At 37.8% G+C, this 20,273-nt stretch overlaps 1 pseudogene; it reads left to right on the forward strand.

The window, feature by feature from the left end:
- Window positions 1–18,110: 18,110 nt before the first annotated feature.
- Window positions 18,111–19,691, forward strand: LOC148544519 (uncharacterized; annotated as a pseudogene).
- The last annotated feature ends 582 nt before the right edge of the window (window positions 19,692–20,273 follow it).

Raw genomic sequence — 20,273 nt, forward strand, 5'->3', positions numbered from 1 at the left:
ATGTGATAAACCACAATTTTATGGTTTATCTTGTATTGAATTTGGTAGATTTATCATCTTTTCCCACATTTATTCAATGAAATAGCATGATTTTGTAAATCTCTCCTAATTTGTGTTTAAGAATGAAAGCATACTTTTTAGGTCCTAAAATTGATAAATTTAATTCACTTTAATTCCATTCGATGCCTTGATATAATTTTTTTAGTGATTTCAGGTTTAAGAGGCAAGGCTTGGATTGAAGAAGTGAAGAAAAAGCATGCAAAGTGGAGAATTCATGAAGAAATAAAGATTTGGTGAATGCATGGCAATGCGTACGCGTGACCCACGCGTATGCGTGAGAGAGGAACTTGCTTGGCCATGCGTACGCGTGGAATTCGTCACGTGACCTCATTAAAGGAACATGCTGGGGAGGCAATTTCTGAGCTCATGTAGGCCCATATCTAACTCATTTTTGAAGCTATTACATGCCAAATTCAAGAAGGAACAAGGGGGGAGCAATTAGGATAGATTTAGGTTAGATTTCTCTTAGATTTTGGTTTAATTGTTGCTTTGATTTAGTTTCTCTTGCAATTTTTTGTTCTTACATCTTGGTTCTCTTAGTTTTACTTGTTATTTCTTTTATTTGGTTATTTTGTTGTTGATGAACTCTTATTATTTTTAATTTCTATTAATGTAATTTATGTTTTTATGTTATTGTTGCTTTCTTTAGTTGTTATTATTGATTTCTTGCCATTGGTAGTCTTAGATTTTATTATTCTTGCATTTTTGCCATGCTTCCTTTTTATGCCTTCCAAGTGTTTGATAAAATGCTTAGTTGGATTTTAGTATAAATTTTTATACTCTTGGCTTGTGATTGAGGATTTAGGTTCCTTTGATATCATTGATGTCCAGTTTCATTGGTGATTTAGGGTTGTTAATTGGTTTTAGGATCAATTATGTCCACTTGACTTAACCCTCCGATGTTAGAGGAAAACTAAGTGGAATTAATCCTTTATAATTACCATGTTGTGGTCAATGATACAAGATGGAAAACCTTGACTCTTGATCCTTGCCTTGAGTAGCTTTTAGCCTTTATAGTTTCTTAGTTATTAGTTTATTTTCTTGTCCATCAATCCCAAAAAACCCAAAATATACTGCGTAACCAATAATATGCACGCTTCCCTGCAATTCCTTGAGAGACGACACGTGGTTTAAATACTCTTGGTTTTTATTAGGTTTGACTTAGGTGACAAACAAATTAAACTTTGATTGAGGGTTGTTTGTTCAGTTTGGATTTATACTTCGACGAGATTATTTTTGTGAAAATTCCTAACTGACAATTTCCCCCGTCACCACATGACCACCTCGCCGAGTTCTTCAAATCCATCTAAACAAAGTGGTAAGAAACTCGAAATTTCTCACCCATCCCTGACCTCCCTTCATTTTCGCATTTTGGTTTTGGGATATTGAGTAATTTTGTGATTTTGATAGTTTAGGGGGTACTCTAGTGCGAGGTATAGCTTAGTTTCATCCAATTTCTCAGTGGGTAAATGTGAGGAACTCTTATCTCCTTTGAATTCTTCAGTTTTGTGAAGTTAGGTATTGAAATTAGTAGTTGTATATGAAATTGTATGAAATTAGGTTGAATACATGTGAATTGAAGTCATATTGGTGAAGTGGAGTGCTTGAATTGGAACTCTGGTGGCTGGAAATTTGTTGGGTTGGCTTAAAAGCTTGTGAAGAGGAGGTGTTGAGTTTGAAAAACTAAAATGATGATCAAACATTATTAAAATGTAAATTAGAAAATTATTAAAATTATTATTAAGTATTTTATTTAATAATTTTCAATAGGTTGTTTGATGATTTGTGTTCAAGTGTGCAGGCAAACTTTTATTTTCTTATTGGGCCAAAAAGATAGAGCAGCCCACTTTGGCCAAAGAATTACTTTAGCTTTGTGCAAAAATCAATTCAAACATAAAATGGCTGAAATTTGAAATGAAGATAAGCCCAAATCAAAAGCCCATATTGATAAAACAAATAAAGAAGGAAATAACCCAAGAAAACCATACAACAATCACAATACAAAGGGGTCCAATTTTGATGAAGCATGGTTCGGATATCCACTCCCCTATGGAATGGAATCCAAATTTTAATTGAATTAAAAGCATGCCTTCCACGGATGCCTTTCTCAATGGATGATGGATTTCTTCAATTAACTAGTTTTAATGCCTTGGAAACAGGAAAGAGAAAGTTGAAATTAATTTGATGGCATTAATTGATTTCACACGTTACAAAGCACGGGGGAAGGAAATAGATAATTAACTCATTTTAATTTCCTTCTTTACTCTCATTGAAAGCTTTTCTTTCGTCTCTCTTTTCTCTCTCTTGCTTTCAGATTGTCACTTCCATCAGGGAAAGAAAATGGAAGAAGTTATCAGAGGTAGAAGCAGAGAAGCTAGATACAAGCAAGAGGCCAAGGTGATGATGGCCCTTGCAAAAAGAAGATCCAAGGCATGGTGTGGCTGAGATCTTTACCACAATAGGTAAGATGTGGTGAGAAAGTCTCAAGATCTCTATACCTAGAAATGGAAGCAATCCATTTCGGTCAGAGAAGAAGATCCATGAGGCATGGCTCGTCTCTACTTTTTGTTCACCCATCATAGAAGGTAGCTAGAGAGGCTACGTGAAGGAGGAAGCAAAAGTGGAGCAGGAGAAGCTGTCATGGATCAAGTGTTCATAAAAAGTCAGGAATCCTTCTTGGGGATCAAGTCAAGATGGAAGGCTCAGATTGATGAAGCTTGAAGAAAAGGGATGAGAGAGAGGTAATTGCATGTTGGTTTATGATGAGTCCATATTTTACGATATATTTTAGCTTGATTTTGATGGGTTTCATCACATAAACTCACACTTAAGCACTCAAATGGCATACTTTTGTGTTATCTTCCTAATTTGGACATAAATGTAAAAACATACATTTTTGTGCTTAAATCGAGTAATTTAATTCTACTTTTATGCCATTCGATGTCGTGATATGTTTTGTGAGTGATTTCAGGTCCTAGAGGCAAGAATGGGTGTGCAAAAGTGGAAGGAAGCATGTACAAAGGGAGTAGACATGAAGAAAACAAGGAGGAAGCACACATCCATGCGTGCATGTACACAAGGATGCATGCGTACGCACAAGGAGGAAATCAACATGCGTGTGTGCGTGATGAGCGGATAATTTATACGCTTTTTGGCATTGTTTTTAGGTATTTTTTAGTATGATTTAGCTACTTTTTAGTATATTTTTATTATTTTTTAAATAAAAATCATATTTCTGGACTTTACTATGAATTTGTGTGTTTTTCTGTGATTTCAAGTATTTTCTGGCTGAAATTGAGGGACCTGAGCAAAAATCTGATTCAGAGGCTGAAAAAGGACTGCAGATGCTGTTGGATTCTGACCTTCTTGCACTCGAAGTGAATTTTATGGAGCTACAGAAACCCAATTGGAGCGCTCTCAATTGCGTTGGAAAGTAGACATCCAGGGCTTTCCAACAATATATAATAGTCCATACTTTGTTCGAGTTTTGACGACACAAACTGGCGTTCAAACGCCAACTTCCTGCCCTATTCAGAAGTTAAACGCCAGAAACAGGTTACAAACCAGAGTTAAACGCCACAAACAGGCTGCAACCTGGCGTTTAACTCCAAGAGAAGTCTCTACACATGTAAAGCTCAATGCTCAGCCCAAGCACACACCAAGTGGGCCTCGGAAGTGGATTTCTGCATCATTTACTTATCTCTGTAAACCCTAGTAACTAGTTTAGTATAAATAGAACTTTTTACTATTGTATTCGAGGTCTTGGTCATTCTAGTTCCCTCTCTGGGGTTGAAGCCAATGAACACCATTATCACTTATGTATTTTCAACGGTGGAGTTTCTACACCCCATAGATTAAGGTGTGGAGCTCTGCTGTTCCTCATGAATTAATGCAAAGTACTATTGTTTTTCTATTCAATTCAAGCTATTTCTTCTCTAAGATATTCATTCGCACACAAGAATATGATAAATGTGATGATTATGTGACGCTCATCACCATTCTCACCTATGAACACGTGCCTGACAACCACTTCCGTTCTACATGCAAACAAGCTTGAATATGTATCTCTTGGGTTTCTAATCTAAGATTAAAACCTTCGTGGTATAGGCTAGAATTATTGGCGGCCATTCCTGAGATCCGAAAAGTCTAAACCTTGTCTGTGGTATTCCGAGTAGGATCTGGGAAGGGATGACTGTGATGAGCTTCAAATTCGCGAGTGTTGGGCGTAGTGACAGACGCAAAAGGATCAATGGATCCTGTTCTAACATGATCGAGAACCGACAGATGATTAGCCGTACGGTGACAGCGTATTTGGACCCTTTTCACTGAGAGGACGGATGGTAGCCATTGATAACGGTGATCCCCAACATACAGCTTGCCATGGAAAGGAGTTTGAATGATTGAATGAAGGCAGTAGGAAAGCAGAGATTCAGAAGGAGCAAAGCATCTCCATACGCTTATCTGAAATTCCCACCAATGAATTACATAAGTATCTCTATCTTATTTTATTTATATTTTAATTATCAAAACCTCATAACCATTTGAATCTGCCTGACTGAGATTTACAAGATGACCATAGCTTGCTTCAAGCCGACAATCTCCGTGGGATCGACCCTTACTCACGTAAGGTTTATTACTTGGACGACCCAGTGCACTTGCTGGTTAGTTGTGCGGAGTTGTGAAAAAGAGTTGAAATTACAATCGTGCATACCAAGTTGTTGGCACCGTTGAGATCACAATTTCGTGCACCAAATTTTTGGCGCCGTTGTCGGGGATTGTTCGAGTTTGGACAACTGACGGTTCATCTTGTTGCTTAGATTGGGTAATTTTATTTTGTGTTTAAGCATTTTATTTTTAATTTCGAAAAAAAAATTAATAAAAAATAATACAAAAAAATTTATAAAATCATAAAACCAAAAATAAATTTGTGTTTCTTGTTTGAGTCTAGTGTCAATTTGTAAGTTTGGTGTCAATTGCATCTTTTTAATTTTCTTAAAATTTTCGAAAACTCATGCATGGTATTCTTCATGATCTTCAAGTTGTTCTTGATGATCTTCTTTGTTTGATCTTTGCTTTTTTATGTTTTGTGTCTTTTCTTGTTTTTCATATGCATTTTCAATTTTTTAGTGTCTAAAGTTTGAAAATTTCTACGTTTGGTGTCTTGCATGTTTTTTTTTCTTAAATATTTTCAAAAATAAGTCTTGATGTTCATCTTGATCTTTAAAGTATTCTTGGTGTTCATCTTGACATTCAAAGTGTTCTTGCATGCATTAGTTGTTTTGATTCATAATTTCTATGTTTTGATTCAATTTGGTGTTTTTCTCTCTTTTACTAAAAATACAAAAATAAAAAATATATCTTTCCTTGGTTTACTCATAAATTTCAATTTAAAAATTCTATCTTTTCAAATATTTTTCAAAAATCAATTCTTTTTCATTTATTTTTATATATTTTTTCGAAATTTTTTTTAAAAAAAATTGATTTTCAAAATCTTTTTCTTATTCTTACTTCATATTTTCGAAAATCTCACTAACATTTAATGTTTTAATTCAAAAATTTTTCAAGTTGTTACTTGCCTATTAAGAAAGGTTCAATCTTTGAATTTTAAAATCATATCTTTTAATTTCTTGTTAGTCATGTAATCAACTTTAATTTCAAAATCAAATATTTTTTTTTAAATTTCTTTTTCAAATCTTTTTCAATTAACCACTTGATTTTTTGTTTGTTTTACTATTTTTTATCTTTTTCAAAACCACCTAACTACTCTTCTATCTCTTATTTTTGAAAATCACTAACCTCTTTTTCAAAAATTTCTTTTCATTAACTAATTGTTCTAAATTTCAATTTAATTTTATTTTCCTTCTTAATTTTCGAATTCTAATTAATATTTAAAATAAAAACAAAAATAATTTTTTTTAATTATTTTCAAATTTTTCTCTTCTCTTTCTTCTATTCTTCTCTTCTTTTACTCACATAAAGGAATCTCTATACTGTGACATAGAGAATTCCTTTTTTTTTCTGTTCTCTTCTTTTTCATATGAGCAGAAACAGGGATAAAGACATTCTTATTGAAGCTGATCCTGAACCTGAAAAGACTCTTAAGAGGAAACTAAGAGAAGCTAAAGCACAACCCTCTGGAGAGGACCTAACAGAAATTTTCGAAAAAGAAGGAGACATGGCCGAACCCAACAACAATGGTAGAGATGCAAGGAAGATGCTTGGTGACTTTATTGCACCCTCTTTTGACTTCTGTGGAAGGAGCATCTCAATTCCTCCAATTGGAGCAAACAACTTTCAGCTTAAGCCTCAATTAGTTTCTCTAATACAGCAGAATTGCAAGTATCATGGACTTCCATTAGAAGATCCTCATCAGTTTTTAGTTGATTTCTTACAAATCTGTGAGACTGTTAAGACTCATGGGGTTGACCCTGAGATCTACAGGCTTATGCTTTTCCCTTTTGCTGTTAGAGACAGAGCTAGGACATGGTTGGACTCACAACCTAAGGACAGCCTGAACTCTTGGGAAAAGCTGGTCAATGCCTTCTTGGCAAAGTTCTTTCCACCTCAAAAATTGAGTAAGCTTAGAGTGAAAGTCCAAACCTTCAAACAAAAGGAAGGCGAATCCCTCTATGAAGCTTGGGAAAGATACAAGCAATTGATCAGAAGACGTCCTTCTGGTATGCTTTCAGAATGGAGCATCATATGCATATTCTATGATGGTCTGTCTGAACTGTCCAAGATGTCATTGGACAACTCTGCAGGTGGATCTCTTCATCTGAAGAAGATGCCTAAAGAAGCTCAGAAACTAATTGAAATGGTTGCAAATAACCAATTCATGTACACTTCTGAAAGAAATCCTGTCAATAATGGGACAACTCAGAAGAAAGGAGTTCTTGAAATTGATACTCTGAATGCTATATTGGCTCAGAACAAAATATTGACTCAGCAAGTCAATATGATTTCTCAGAGTCTGAATGGATTGCAAGCTGCATCCAACAGTACTAAAGAAGCATCTTCTGAAGAAGAAGCTTATGATCCTGAGAACCCTGCAATGGCAGAGGTGAATTACATAGGAGAACCCTATGGAAACACCTATAATTCTTCATGGAGAAATCATCCAAATTTCTCATGGAAGGACCAACAGAAGCCTCAACAAGGCTTCAGCAATAATGGTGGAAGAAATAGGTTTAGTAATAGCAAGTCTTTTCCATAATCTTCTCAGCAACAGACAGAGAATTCTGAACAGAGCCATTCTGGCCTGGCAATCATAGTCTCTGATCTATCCAAGACCACACTAAGTTTCATGAATGAAATAAGGTCCTCCATTAGAAATTTGGAGGCACAAATGGGTTAGCTGAGTAAGAGGATTATTGAAACTCCTCCCAGTACTCTCCCAAGCAATACAGAAGAAATTCCAAGAGAGAGTGCAAGGCCATAACCATGACTAACATGGCTGAACCTGGAGAGGGTGAGGAGGACGTGAGTCCTAGTGAGAAAAGCCTCCTGGGTCGTCCTTTAGACAGAAAGGAGTTTCCCTTTGAGGAACCAAAGGAATCTGAGGCTCATACAGAGACCATAGAAATTTCATTGAACTTCCTTCTGCCATTCATGAGCTCTGATGAATATTCATCCTCTGAAGAGGTTGAAGACATCACTGAAGAGTAAGTTTCTAAATATTTAGGAGCAATCATGAAGCTGAATGCCAAGTTATTTGGTACTGAGACTTGGGAGGATGAACCCCCATTGCTCACCCATGAACTGAGTGCATTAATTAGGAAGACATTACCTCAGAAGAAACTAGATCCCTGAAAATTCTTCATATCTTGTACCATAGGCACCATGACCTTTAAAAAGGCTCTATGTGACCTGGGGTCAGGGATAAACCTCATGCCCCTCTCTGTAATGAAGAAACTGGGAATCTTTGAGGTACAAGCTGCAAGAATCTCACTAGAGATGGCAGACAAATCAATGAAACAGGCTTATGGACTAGTAGAGGACATGCTAGTAAAGGTTGAAGGCCTTTACATCCCTGCTGATTTCATAATTCTAGACACTGGGAAGGATGAGGATGAATCCATCATCCTTGGCAGACTCTTCCTAGCCACAGCAAAAGCTGTCATTGATCTTGACAGAGGAGAGTTGGTCCTTCAGTTGAATGAGGACTACCTTGTATTCAAGACTCAAGGTTCTCCTTCTGTAACCATGGAGAGGAAGCATGAAAAGCTTCTCTCAATACAGAGTCAAACAAAACCCCCACATTCAAACTCTAAGTTTGGTGTTGAGAGGCGCCAACCCTGCTCTGATTATCTGTGAGGCTCCATGAGAGCTCACTGTCAAGCTATTGACATTAAAGAAGCGCTTATTGGGAGGTAACCCAATGTTATTTAACTATATCTATTTATTTTCTATTATTATTTTATGTTTTCTATAGGTTGATGATCATGTGAAGTCACAAAAACAACTGAAAATCACAAACAGAATGAAAAACAGCATTAAAAATAGCACACCCTGGAGGATAAGCTTACTGGCGTTTAAACGCCAGTAAGAAGCATCAGACTGGCGTTTAACGCCAGAAAAAAGCATCAAGTTGGCGTTAAACTCCAGAAACAGGCTACAGTCTAGCATTTAACACCAGAAACAAGCACCAACTTGGCGTTAAACGCCAATAAAGGGAAAAAAGTTGGCGTTTAACGCCAGAAACAAGCAGCAGTCTGGCGTTAAACGCCATGATTGCATTATAAAGGCGTTTTGCACGCCTACATGGAGCAGGGATGATAAGTCCTTGACCTCTCAAGATCTGTGGACCCCACAGGATCCCCACCTACCCCACCTCTTCTTCACTCCTTTATTTTCACACATCATAAACAGTACTTCTCCCCCTTGGCCGAAACACTAAACCCCATCCATCTCCTTTATTTCTTCTTCTTCTACTATCTTCTTTCTGCTTTTGCTCGAGGATGAGCAAATCTTCTAAGTTTGGTGTGGTAAAAGCGTTGCTTTTTGTTTTTTCATAACCATTTATGGCACTTAAGGCCAGAGAAACCTCTAGAAGGAGGAAAGGGAAGGCAAAAGATTCCACCTCTGAGTCATGGGAGATGGAGAGATTCATCTCATAAGCCCATCACTAAGAAAAGGATGGAGCAAGCAAGAGAGCCCACTCATGGACCTCAACAAGAGCATGAGGAAATTTCTCATCATGAAACCCCTGAGATGCCTCCAGGGATGCACATTCCTCCATAAAACTATTCGGAGCATGAGGAAATTTCTTATCATGAAACCCCTGAGATGCCTCAAGGGATGCACTTTCCTCTACAAAACTATTGGGAGCAAATTAACACCTCCCTAGGAGAATTGAGTTTCAACATGGGACAACTAAGGGTGGAGCACCAAGAGCATTCCATCCTCCTCCATGAAATTAAAGAAGATCAAAAAGCTATGAGGGAGGAGCAACAAAGGCAAGGAAGAGACATAGAGGAGCTCAAGAGCACCATTGGTTCTTCAAGAGGAGGAAGACGCCACCCTCACTAAGGTGGACCCGTTCCTTAATCTCCTTGTCTATTTATTTTTTTCTGTTTTCATTCTCTATGCTTTATATTTTATTCATGTTTGTGTTTTCATTACATGATCATTAGTGTCTAGTGTCTATGTCTTAAAGCTATGAATGTTCTCTGAATCCATCACCTTTCTTAAATGAAAAATGTTTTTAATCACAAAAGAACAAGAAGTACTTGATTTCGAATTCATCCTTGAAATTAGTTTAATTATTTTGATGTGGTGACAATACTTTTTGTTTTCTAAATGAATGCTTGAACAGTGCCTATGTCTTTTGAATTTGTTGTTTATGAATGTTAAAATTGTTGGCTCTTGAAAGAATAATGAAAAAGGAGAAATGTTATTGATAATCTGAAAAATCATAAAATTGATTCTTAAAGCAAGAAAAAGCAGTGAAAAAGTAAAACCTTGCGAAAAAAATGGAGAAAATAAAGAAAAAAAAAGAAAGAAAAGAAAAAGCAAGCAGAAAAAGCCAAGAGCTCTTTAAACCAAAAGGCAAGAGCAAAAAGCCAATAACCCTTTAAACCAAAAGCCAAGGGTAAAAGGGTCCAAGGCTTTGAGCATTAATGGATAGGAGGGCCCAAAGGAATAAAATTCTGGCCTAAGCGGCTAAACCAAGCTGTCCCTAACCATGTGCTTGTGGCGTGAAGGTGTCAAGTGAAAAGCTTGAGACTGAGCGGTTAAAGTCGTGATCCAAAGCAAAAAGAGTGTGCTTAAGAACCCTGGACACCTCTAATTGGGGACTCTAGCAAAGCTGAGTCACAATCTGAAAAGGTTCACATAGTTATGTGTCTGTGGCATTTATGTATCCGGTGGTAATACTGGAAAACAAAGTGCTTAGGGCCACGGCCAAGACTCATAAAGTAGCTGTGTTCAATAATCAACATAATGAACTAGGAGAATCAATAACACTATCTAAATTCTGAGTTCCTATAGATTCCAATCATTCTAAACTTCAAAGGATAAAGTGAGATGCCAAAACTGTTCAGAGGCAAAAAGCTACTAGTCCCGCTCATCTAATTGGAGCTAAATTTCATTGATATTTTTGAATTTATAGTATATTCTGTTCTTTTTATCCTATTTGATTTTCAGTTGCTTGGGGACAAGCAACAATTTAAGTTTGGTGTTGTGATGAGTGGATAATTTATACGCTTTTTGGCATTGTTTTTAGGTAGTTTTTAGTATGATTTAGCTACTTTTTAGTATATTTTTATTATTTTTTAAATAAAAATTACATTTCTGGACTTTACTATGAATTTGTGTATTTTTCTATGATTTTAGGTATTTTCTAGCTGAAATTGAGGGACCTGAGCAAAAATCTGATTCAGAGGCTGAAAAAGGACTGCAGATGCTGTCGGATTTTGACCTCCCTGAACTCGAAGTGAATTTTTTGGAGCTACAGAAACCCAATTGGTGCACTATTAATTGCGTTGGAAAGTAGACATCCAGGGCTTTCCAACAATATATAATAGTCCATACTTTTCCAGAGTTTTGACGATGCAAACTGGCGTTCAAACGCCAACTTCCTGCCCTATTCTGAAGTTAAACGCAAGAAACAGGTTACAAACCAGAGTTAAACGCCACAAACAGGCTGCAACCTGGCGTTTAACTCCAAGAGAAGTCTCTACACATGTAAAGCTCAATGCTCAGCCCAAGCACACACCAAGTGGACCCCGAAAGTGGATTTCTGCATCATTTACTTATCTCTGTAAACCCTAGTAACTAGTTTAGTATAAATAGAACTTTTTACTATTGTATTCGAGGTCTTGGTCATTCTGGTTCTCTCTCTGGGGCTGAAGCCAATGAACACCATTATCACTTATGTATTTTCAACGGTGGAGTTTCTACACCCCATAGATTAAGGTGTGGAGCTCTGCTGTTCCTCATGAATTAATGCAAAGTACTATTGTTTTTCTATTCAATTCAAGCCTATTTCTTCTCTAAGATATTCATTCGCACACAAGAACATGATGAATGTGATGATTATGTGACGCTCATCACCATTCTCACCTATGAACGCGTGCCTGACAACCACTTCCGTTCTACATGCAAACAGGCTTGAATGTGTATCTCTTGGGTTTCTAATCTAAGATTAAAACCTTCGTGGTATAGGCTAGAATTATTGGCGGCCATTCCTGAGATCCGGAAAGTCTAAATCTTATCTGTGGTATTCCGAGTAGGATCTGGGAAAGGATGACTATGACGAGCTTCAAACTCGCGAGTGTTGGGTGATGACAAGTCATCTTAGCCTTGTTTTACTAGTCTTTTTCTTTGTTTTTACTAGGTTTTATGCACCTTCTTGTATTGTAAGTAAGTAATTTGGAATGGAATTGCATGGTTTCTTTGAATCAAGCAACCACCATTTAATTGATACTAAAATCATGAGGTTCAAGCTAAATTTAATTGATATTTAAATGATTTATAAACCTTATGAATTTGGTGATACTTTGATTGGTTGTTTTGATTATTTACAGGTGAAGAAAAGAAGAAAACAAGAAAGCGTAGCCTAAGAAGCGTGGACCAAGGAAGAGAAAAGTGTAGCAAAAGAAACAAAGAAGCATGGCACATGGAAGGAGGAAGCACAGTGCTCTATCCAAGAGCGGAGCACTCTCTAAGGGAGCACAACAATGAACCAAGGAAGCAAGACTTGGATGCTACGCTCCCCTTGAGAGCGGAGCACAATTTTGAACCAAGAGAGAAAAGGGGAGAAGAATGATGCTCCGCTCTTGTCAAGAGCATTATCGGGCTTCACTCAAAAATAAATTCAAGGAAAATGTTTGCCAAGGCTTGCCACAAGGTTCAAACTCATGAGCAAGGGGGAGTGGGGGAGCGCTACTCACAAAGGAAATAAGCCAAAAATGGCTACAATACTACCCCCAAGGATCGAACACAGCACCTGAAGGAAGCAAGGAGCAAGGTGCCACTTTGTGCACAAAAGAAATTAGCCAGCGCATGCCTCCCCAAAATTTTCAAACTTGGGACCTCACCCAAGCAAAAGGAATGCTATGCTCTTGTTGAGAGCAGAGCGCTACTCTCCTTAGTCCTTGCACGAGCTTGACACAGCCAAGGAGGCTTGACACGCACAACTTGACACGGCCAGGAGGAATTGGAGCGCACAAGACATACCAAGGCAAGCCAATGCTCCGCTCCCCACAAGAGTAGAGCACACCACTGGGAGCAAACACATATGGGCTGAAAATTCAATTAAAAATCTAATTTAATTCAATTCTTCACCAAATTAAAAAGCCCATCCAAATTCTAAAATCCAAAAATAGAAAGTGTATAAATAGAAGCTAGTTTGATTTAGAGAGGACCTTTTTTGCTTCTTTGATAATTTTCATTATATAATTTTTAGAGTTTTTACTTTGAATTTGGATCTTGGAGAATTTGGAAGGAGAATTGATCTCTCTTCTTCCTTGTTCTTGCTTGAGCACTCTTTACTCCTTGTCTTGGATCTTGGGTGAAGAATTGAAGCAATTCTGTTTCAATCTCACCTTGAGATCTCTTGTTTATCTTTCTGCATAATTCTAAGAACTGTGATTTGATTGCAAATTCTGTTTACTGCTTTCACTCTTCTACTTCTTCTGCAATTTACTTTTCCATTTTCTTTTGCAATCGTTCTTATTGGATCAAGGAAGGATTTGAGATCTAGACCTGTTTTCTAGTTTCTTCCACTCCTGAGATCTTCCATTTCTCTTTTAACTTCTGCAATTAAGCCACATTTACTTTCTGTTTTAATTCTTCAAGCATTTTTACTTTTCTGTTTGAGATCTACTTCAATTCAACTCATCTTTTGCTCTTCTGCTTGTTGCAATTCACTTGTGATTGTTTAATTTTTGCAATCCCAGCTCCCTGAACCCTTTTACAATTCAAGCAATTTATATTCCTTGCACTTTAAGATTCAGTCATTTACATTTCTTGCAATCTAAGCTTCTGCAATTTAATTTACTTATTCTTTAAGATTCAGCACTTTTACTTTCTGTTCTCTTTAATTTACTGCAATTCTTCCCTCTCCAATTACATTTCATGCAATTTAGCTTCTGTCAATTACAAACCACTCAAACCAATACTTGATTCGTTTGACTAAATTAACCACTAAACTAAAATTGCTCAATCCTTCAATCCCTGTGGGATCGACCTTACTCATGTGAGTTATTATTACTTGATGCGACCCGGTACACTTGCCGGTTAGATTTATGTGCTTGGAATTCATTTTCCAAAAATACACATCAAGTTTTTGGTGCCGTTGCCGAGGATTGATTAGATTGACAATGATTAAATGAAGTGGAGATGTAGATCAAGCATTTTTTTTCTTTTCTGTTTCTTTAATTTTTAACTAACACACTAACTGTTTGAATTTTTGCTTAAGCTAACTAAAAATTCACTCTAGCAATGGATTAAAGTGTTACTATCTTTCTGGTTTTGTGTGATTTATATGTTTGGTTTGTATGTCAGGGACAAGGGGAGCTATACCCACCTTTTGTGAATAAGACGAAAGAACCCTCAGGAGATTAGAAGAGATGAAAGAGGAAAAGGCATTGTTGGAGAAGAGGATTCAGAAGAAGAGTTCCAAGATATGGAGGAACACTCAACAAACCCAACAAATCCACTAGGAGGAGCAGCCAATAACAACAACAATCCACCACAGAGAAGAGTATTGGCTTCCTACACATTTGCAAATCCTAGACATTGTGGGAGTAGCATTCTTACCCCAAATGTTAATGCAAATAACTTTGAACTGAAGGCACAACTCATCACCTTGGTTCAAAATAATTGCTCTTATGGAGGAGGACCACTTGAAGATCCGAACCAACATTTGTCTATTTTCTTGAGGATTTGTGACACTGTCAAAACCAATGGTATGCATCCTGACAGCTACAAGCTACTGCTATTTCCATTTTCTCTCAGAGACAAAGCTACTCAATGGTTGGAATCTTTCCCAAGAGATAGCATCAACAATTGGGACGATTTAGTGAGCAAGTTCCTTGCCAAATTTTACCCACCTCAAAGGATCATTAGGTTGAAGACTGAAGTACAAACATTCACACAAATGGACACTGAACCCATCTATGAGGCATGAGAGAGATACAAGGCTCTAATCCGGAAGTGTCCTCCTGAAATGTTCAATGAATGGGACAGGTTACAGAATTTTTATGAAGGCTTGACATTAAAATCTCAGGAGGCATTGGATCACTCAGCTGGAGGCTCTTTGCAGCTCATGAAAACTGCAGAGGAAGCCCAAAATCTCATTGATATGGTAGCTAACAACCAGTATTTCTTTGCTCATCAAAGGCAATGCCAACCATCACAAAGGAAAGGAGTGATGGAGTTGGAAGGAGTGGACTTAATCCTAGCTCAAAACAAAATGATGCAGTAGCAAATTCAACAATAATTTGAGCAAATGGCCAAAAGGATTGATAGCCTCCAAGTTGCAGCAGTCAACACAAGCCAACCATCATCCACATGGGGGACAAATGAAGAAACTCAAGAGGATCAATAGCAAGAACAAGTCCAGTATATGCACAACCAAAATTCTGGGCCAAATAAGGTTTATGGTGACACTTACAACCCCTCCTGGAAGAACCACTCCAACCTCGGATGGGGAGACAATCACAATCAAACTCAACAGCCATGGCAAAGGACTTCAAATCAAAACAGTTGGAAAAACACAAACCACAACAACAAGCAAAACAATAACCAAAACATATACAGAAAACCACAAAACACTTACCCCAACTCTAACCATCATCCATCCAATAACCAAGCCACCAATCAAAACACTTACCCTCAATCCTCAACACCCCACAACCAACCAATCTCACAAGACTCTCAGAGGATCACCAACTTGGAGATCTTAATGGAGAAAATGATGAAGTACCAAGAAATGACAACAAAGAACCAGGAAGCTTCCATGAAGAATATGGAGAGGCAAATTGGACAGCTTTCCAAGCAAATTGCCATTGAGAGGCCTTTGAGCTCACTCCCAAGTGACACCATCCCTAATCCAAAAGAGGAATGCAAAGCTATACAGCTAAGGAGTGGAAAGATCTAAGTAAAAGATGAAGAAGCAACCAAGAAGCCAAAGGGGGATGACAAGAAACAGGCTGAAAAAGAGGAAGCCAATGATGAGGATATAACAGCAAGCAAGCAAACTTCAACGCAGGCCGAAGAAAAGGAAGACCAGCCACAAATTTCAAGAAAAGGGAAGGAAGCAATGAAAGAACCAACCAAGGATCACAGGCAGGAAGTGAACTTCACACCTCCATTGCCATACCCCCAAAGGTTCAACAAGGAGACTAAGGACCAACACTTTCCTAAATTTCTTGAAGTCTTCAAGAAATTGGAGATAAACATTCCGCTAGCTGAGGCACTAGAGCAAATGCCCCTATATGCCAAGTTTTTGAAGGAGCTTATAAACAAAAAGAGAAGTTGGCAAGAGAATAAAACTATACTACTCATTGAAGAATGCAGAGCATTAATCCAGAAAGGACTCCCCAATAAACTTAAAGATCTTAGAAGTTTCTTTCTACCTTGTGCCATTGGCAGTATGACCATCAACAAGGCAATGTGTGACTTAGGGGCTAGTATCAATCTGATGTCTTGTGCATAGAAGAAGTGAAACCAGTACAGATGTCTTTAGAATTGGTGGACAAGTCAGTGATATGTCCCAGGGGTGTGATTGAGAACCTTCTAGTCAAGGTAGACAAATTTATCTTCCCTGCAGATTTTGTGGTCTTAGACTCAGAAGAAGATGAAGGTGATTCCATTATACTGGGGAGACCATTCTTGGCCACTGCTAGGGCCATTATAGACGTAGAGTAAGGAGATTTAACCCTCAGAATGCATGATGAAAGCGTCACCCTGAATGTATTTCCAGAAACACAGTTCATTGATGAAAAGAAAGACTGCATGGAAACTGACAAGGAAAACTTACAGTGGAAGGAAGGAATTAACAAGACGATCAGCAGTTACCTTCCAAAGCAAGAAATAGATGATGCAGCAGGGCAAAAAGAGAGAGAGACTGTGCAGAGTGATGAAGAAATTCAAGAAGACATTGAAGTGTCAGCCATCGAGAAGAAGAGTCCCAAAGTGAAACCTACTGTCAAAGAAGGAGGATCAGCAAAAAGAAGGAAGAAAAACAAGAACAAGACTAAAAAGGGTTGGAAGAACAAAAGATTCCAACAGAGGGGTTCTCCAAGGGTGATGAAGTACAATTGATCTATCAACAACTGGGGGCAATCCAACAAGCTGATGACTACTATACTGTCAGCAAAATACTCTCGCTAGAGCATGCCGAAATTGAACATCAAAGAACCAAGAAGAAGCTCACAGTCAGGGGGGATAAGCTGAGACACTACAGTCATCAACCACCATAAAAGAGGGGTCCAATGTCAAGCTAATGACAATAAAAGAGCGCTCCATGGGAGGCAACCTATGATTTAAGATTCTTGTTCGTTTTTGAATTCAATAAATTATGATAACCTTAGCATGATTTTGAATTTTATTAGACATACTTGAAAGATGCATACACTGTTTTGAAACACATGCCAGACTTCTAAGTTTGGTGTGCTTGACAGCACACAAAAATCAGTTTTTCAAGCATTCTTAGATCATATACTTAGTCATTTCGATGAAGTATATGACCAAACATTAAGTTTGGTGTCTGCGTATGTACCAATTTTCAGAAGAATCAACTTTTGTTCATAAAATCAAGGTCATGCATAGATGAATCATACATTGTTTCGTTTCAGGACTTTATATTAGAAAATAAATTAGAGCTTATGATGAAAGTATCAATTGTGATAAATTGCTTGCATTTGACATTAATCCCTTAGCAAGAGACAAGTTTGGTGTTCACCAAACTTTGGTTCACTAAGTAAGGGACACAATTGATCTTTTATGACTAAGAAACATAATAAATAATCTAAGCATTCACCACTTCATCACCGTGCTACAACTATGTCCTAAAGTTTACCATTGTGATTTAATTAGGAAAAAGAAGGTTGAGGTGAAGACAAGATGAAGATACGGCTATGACAAGCCAAGAGAGAAGGATCACATGTGCCTAGAGAGGTGTGCCTACCTTGGAAAGCAAAAATCTGCATGCTAGTCACCTTGGAGGATGAATCTCATGCGACCAATGGGAAGAGAATCCTTGTCAATCCTCAAGAGAACATGCAAGCCGTTCATCTCATGAAGTTACTATGTTGTTCAACTCAATCTCCACCCTTCATAAGTCATGACCGAATCCCTCTTCAAGTATGGTCTTCATCCAAAGCTTTAAAACCTTGCCTATAAATAGGTTAAGACATTTCTTGCATCACATATTCCTACAAGTCACCCTTACAATCATAAGTCCTTGTTCCATATTGTTCAATCCTAAACACGTCCCACCCCCCTCTCAACAGCAAGATTTCTTTCTTCGTTCTCTTTACTCTATAAAACCGTACCTCAACCAACCACAAATTCACCCTTGCCTCCTCCCTCTAATTGAATTTATGGCTTCATCAAGTTCAAAGAGAAGACAAGGGAAGTAACCAATGGTAACCGAACCCCCATCCTATGATATAAGGAAGTTTAGATCTCAGTTTCATGAAAGAAAATATCATAGATTCATGAAAACAAAACACATCATTCATGAGAGAGGTTTTGAGCTGAGGGACGGGGAATACCCCATCATGAGGCAGATCACTAGGGAAAGAAGGTGGGATCTTCTATGCGATCCTCTCACCAAGATTAGTGCAATCATGATCAGGGAATTTTATGCAAATGTTATGAAAGAGAGTGAAGACAGCATCACTTACAAAAGTTATGTTAGAGGAGTTGAAGTGGATTTCAGTCCAACATCCATTACAAGGGCCTTGAAGTTGAGAACCATAACTTATGAAGAGCTCAGCTATGAGGCCAGACTGCAGGGAGAGAATGACCCTGATGAGATCTTACAGGGGATATGCTTGGAAGACACAGACTGGAAAAGAGATTCAAAAGGAATCCCAAGCCAATTGAAAAGAATAAATCTCATTCCTGAGGCCAAGGGGTGGTATGAGATAGTAAGGAGATCTATACTCCCTACTGGAAACACCTTAGGGGTCACAATCAAGCGAGCACTCTTGACATACTGTATCTTACATGGGGGAGAAATCAACCTTACACAACTCATAGCGGACAGTATTCAAGAGGTAGCTGAGAACACAAACAAATCAACTAGGCTCGGTCATCCAAGCACCATTATAAGGCTATGCAACAAAGCTGGAATGATTTTTGAAGATGAGGACACAGAGAAAGTAAAAAAGGGGACGGGAATCACAAAGAGAAACATGGAAGGAATTACTGAGGATGATGATCAAGAAGAAAGACCCCAAAGGAGAAGAAGATCAGAGGAAGGGGAAGAGCAAGCTCACAGTGCCATAGATATGAGTCAACTACAAAGAGCTCTTGAGGAAATATCACAACAAAATGTGAGAGCACAAGAGCAATATTCAAGGCACCAAGAGCAATATCTAGAGCACCGGGAGCAATATTTGAAAGATAGGGAGCAAAATGAAGCTTGGCAGCATAGAATGGAGGAAAGACTAGATAGCTGGCAGCAACAAATGATGGTCCAACAACAAGAATTTCAAGCCAAGATTCTTGAGGGGCAAAGAGAACAAACAACAAAACTTCAAGAGTCATATGACAAAATGTTCCTGACCCAAGCCAAATATGGGGAATATATTCACAACTTGTATCAGTGGAAAAACATTCATCATACTATTGGAGAGGTTAGACATGTGCAACAATTAGAGTATGATGACAATATGCAAGCAAGGTTGGAGTATTTGACCCACAATATGCCAGCACTAGATCCACAAATCAAACCTTTTGATCAGTGCCAAGAGTTTAGAGACCGACAGAAAGCAAGGTCTCATCATTACACAGAGGTAATACATGAAAGATTGGAGGTAGTTGGGCTCTCAGGTCTTATAGATTCTGTTTGGGATAGAAGGTGCCCTAGTGAAGAAACTCGGGACTACTCCAAGCTCTGGAAGAAAAAGAAGAAGAAGGGAGAATCAAGCAATAACCAGGGACATGACAACTAGAAGGTGGTGAAGTTCTTTCATAATTTCAAGCTAAATAAGGAAGATGTGTATCTGAAACATGATATACCTCCAATTGTTCTTTGTTTTGCATATGTTTTCAGCTTAAAAGTTATCTGCATAATAATTGTCATCCTTCATTAGCTTGAATATTTTGTTTTGTTCCCCTTGCTGTTTGAATAAAAGAGAGATGTTTGATTTAGAAAAGTAATTGTTCAATGTTGCAAAAGTTAAAATGAAAGTTAGTGGTGGTGTGTGTTTGATTCAATTGTTAGCTCACAAAATAATTGCTGCATAATAACATGTTACTTGAAGCTTAAGCTAGTTTGCTGCTATGATCCTTCAATTAATAAAAATCCCTTGAAAATGAATCAAAACAGAAAGAAAAAGAAATAGAAAAGCCAAAAGGTGGCAAAGAAACAAACAATAAGGCTAGACACCAATAGCTTGGACCCTAGGACATATGTTTGTGGTATTTTTGTACTAGGATATGCTTGGACAAGTAAGTTCTAAGGAGTATTTCAAAACTTGGCCTCTTAGATCAACTGATTTGGGATTGCCAACTGAAAGTCCACAATAAAGAGC

The sequence above is a fragment of the Arachis ipaensis genome, chromosome B9, assembly GCF_059453495.1.
Source record: "Arachis ipaensis isolate K30076 ecotype BB chromosome B9, ASM5945349v1, whole genome shotgun sequence".
In the NCBI taxonomy this organism is placed as follows: Eukaryota; Viridiplantae; Streptophyta; class Magnoliopsida; order Fabales; family Fabaceae; genus Arachis; species Arachis ipaensis.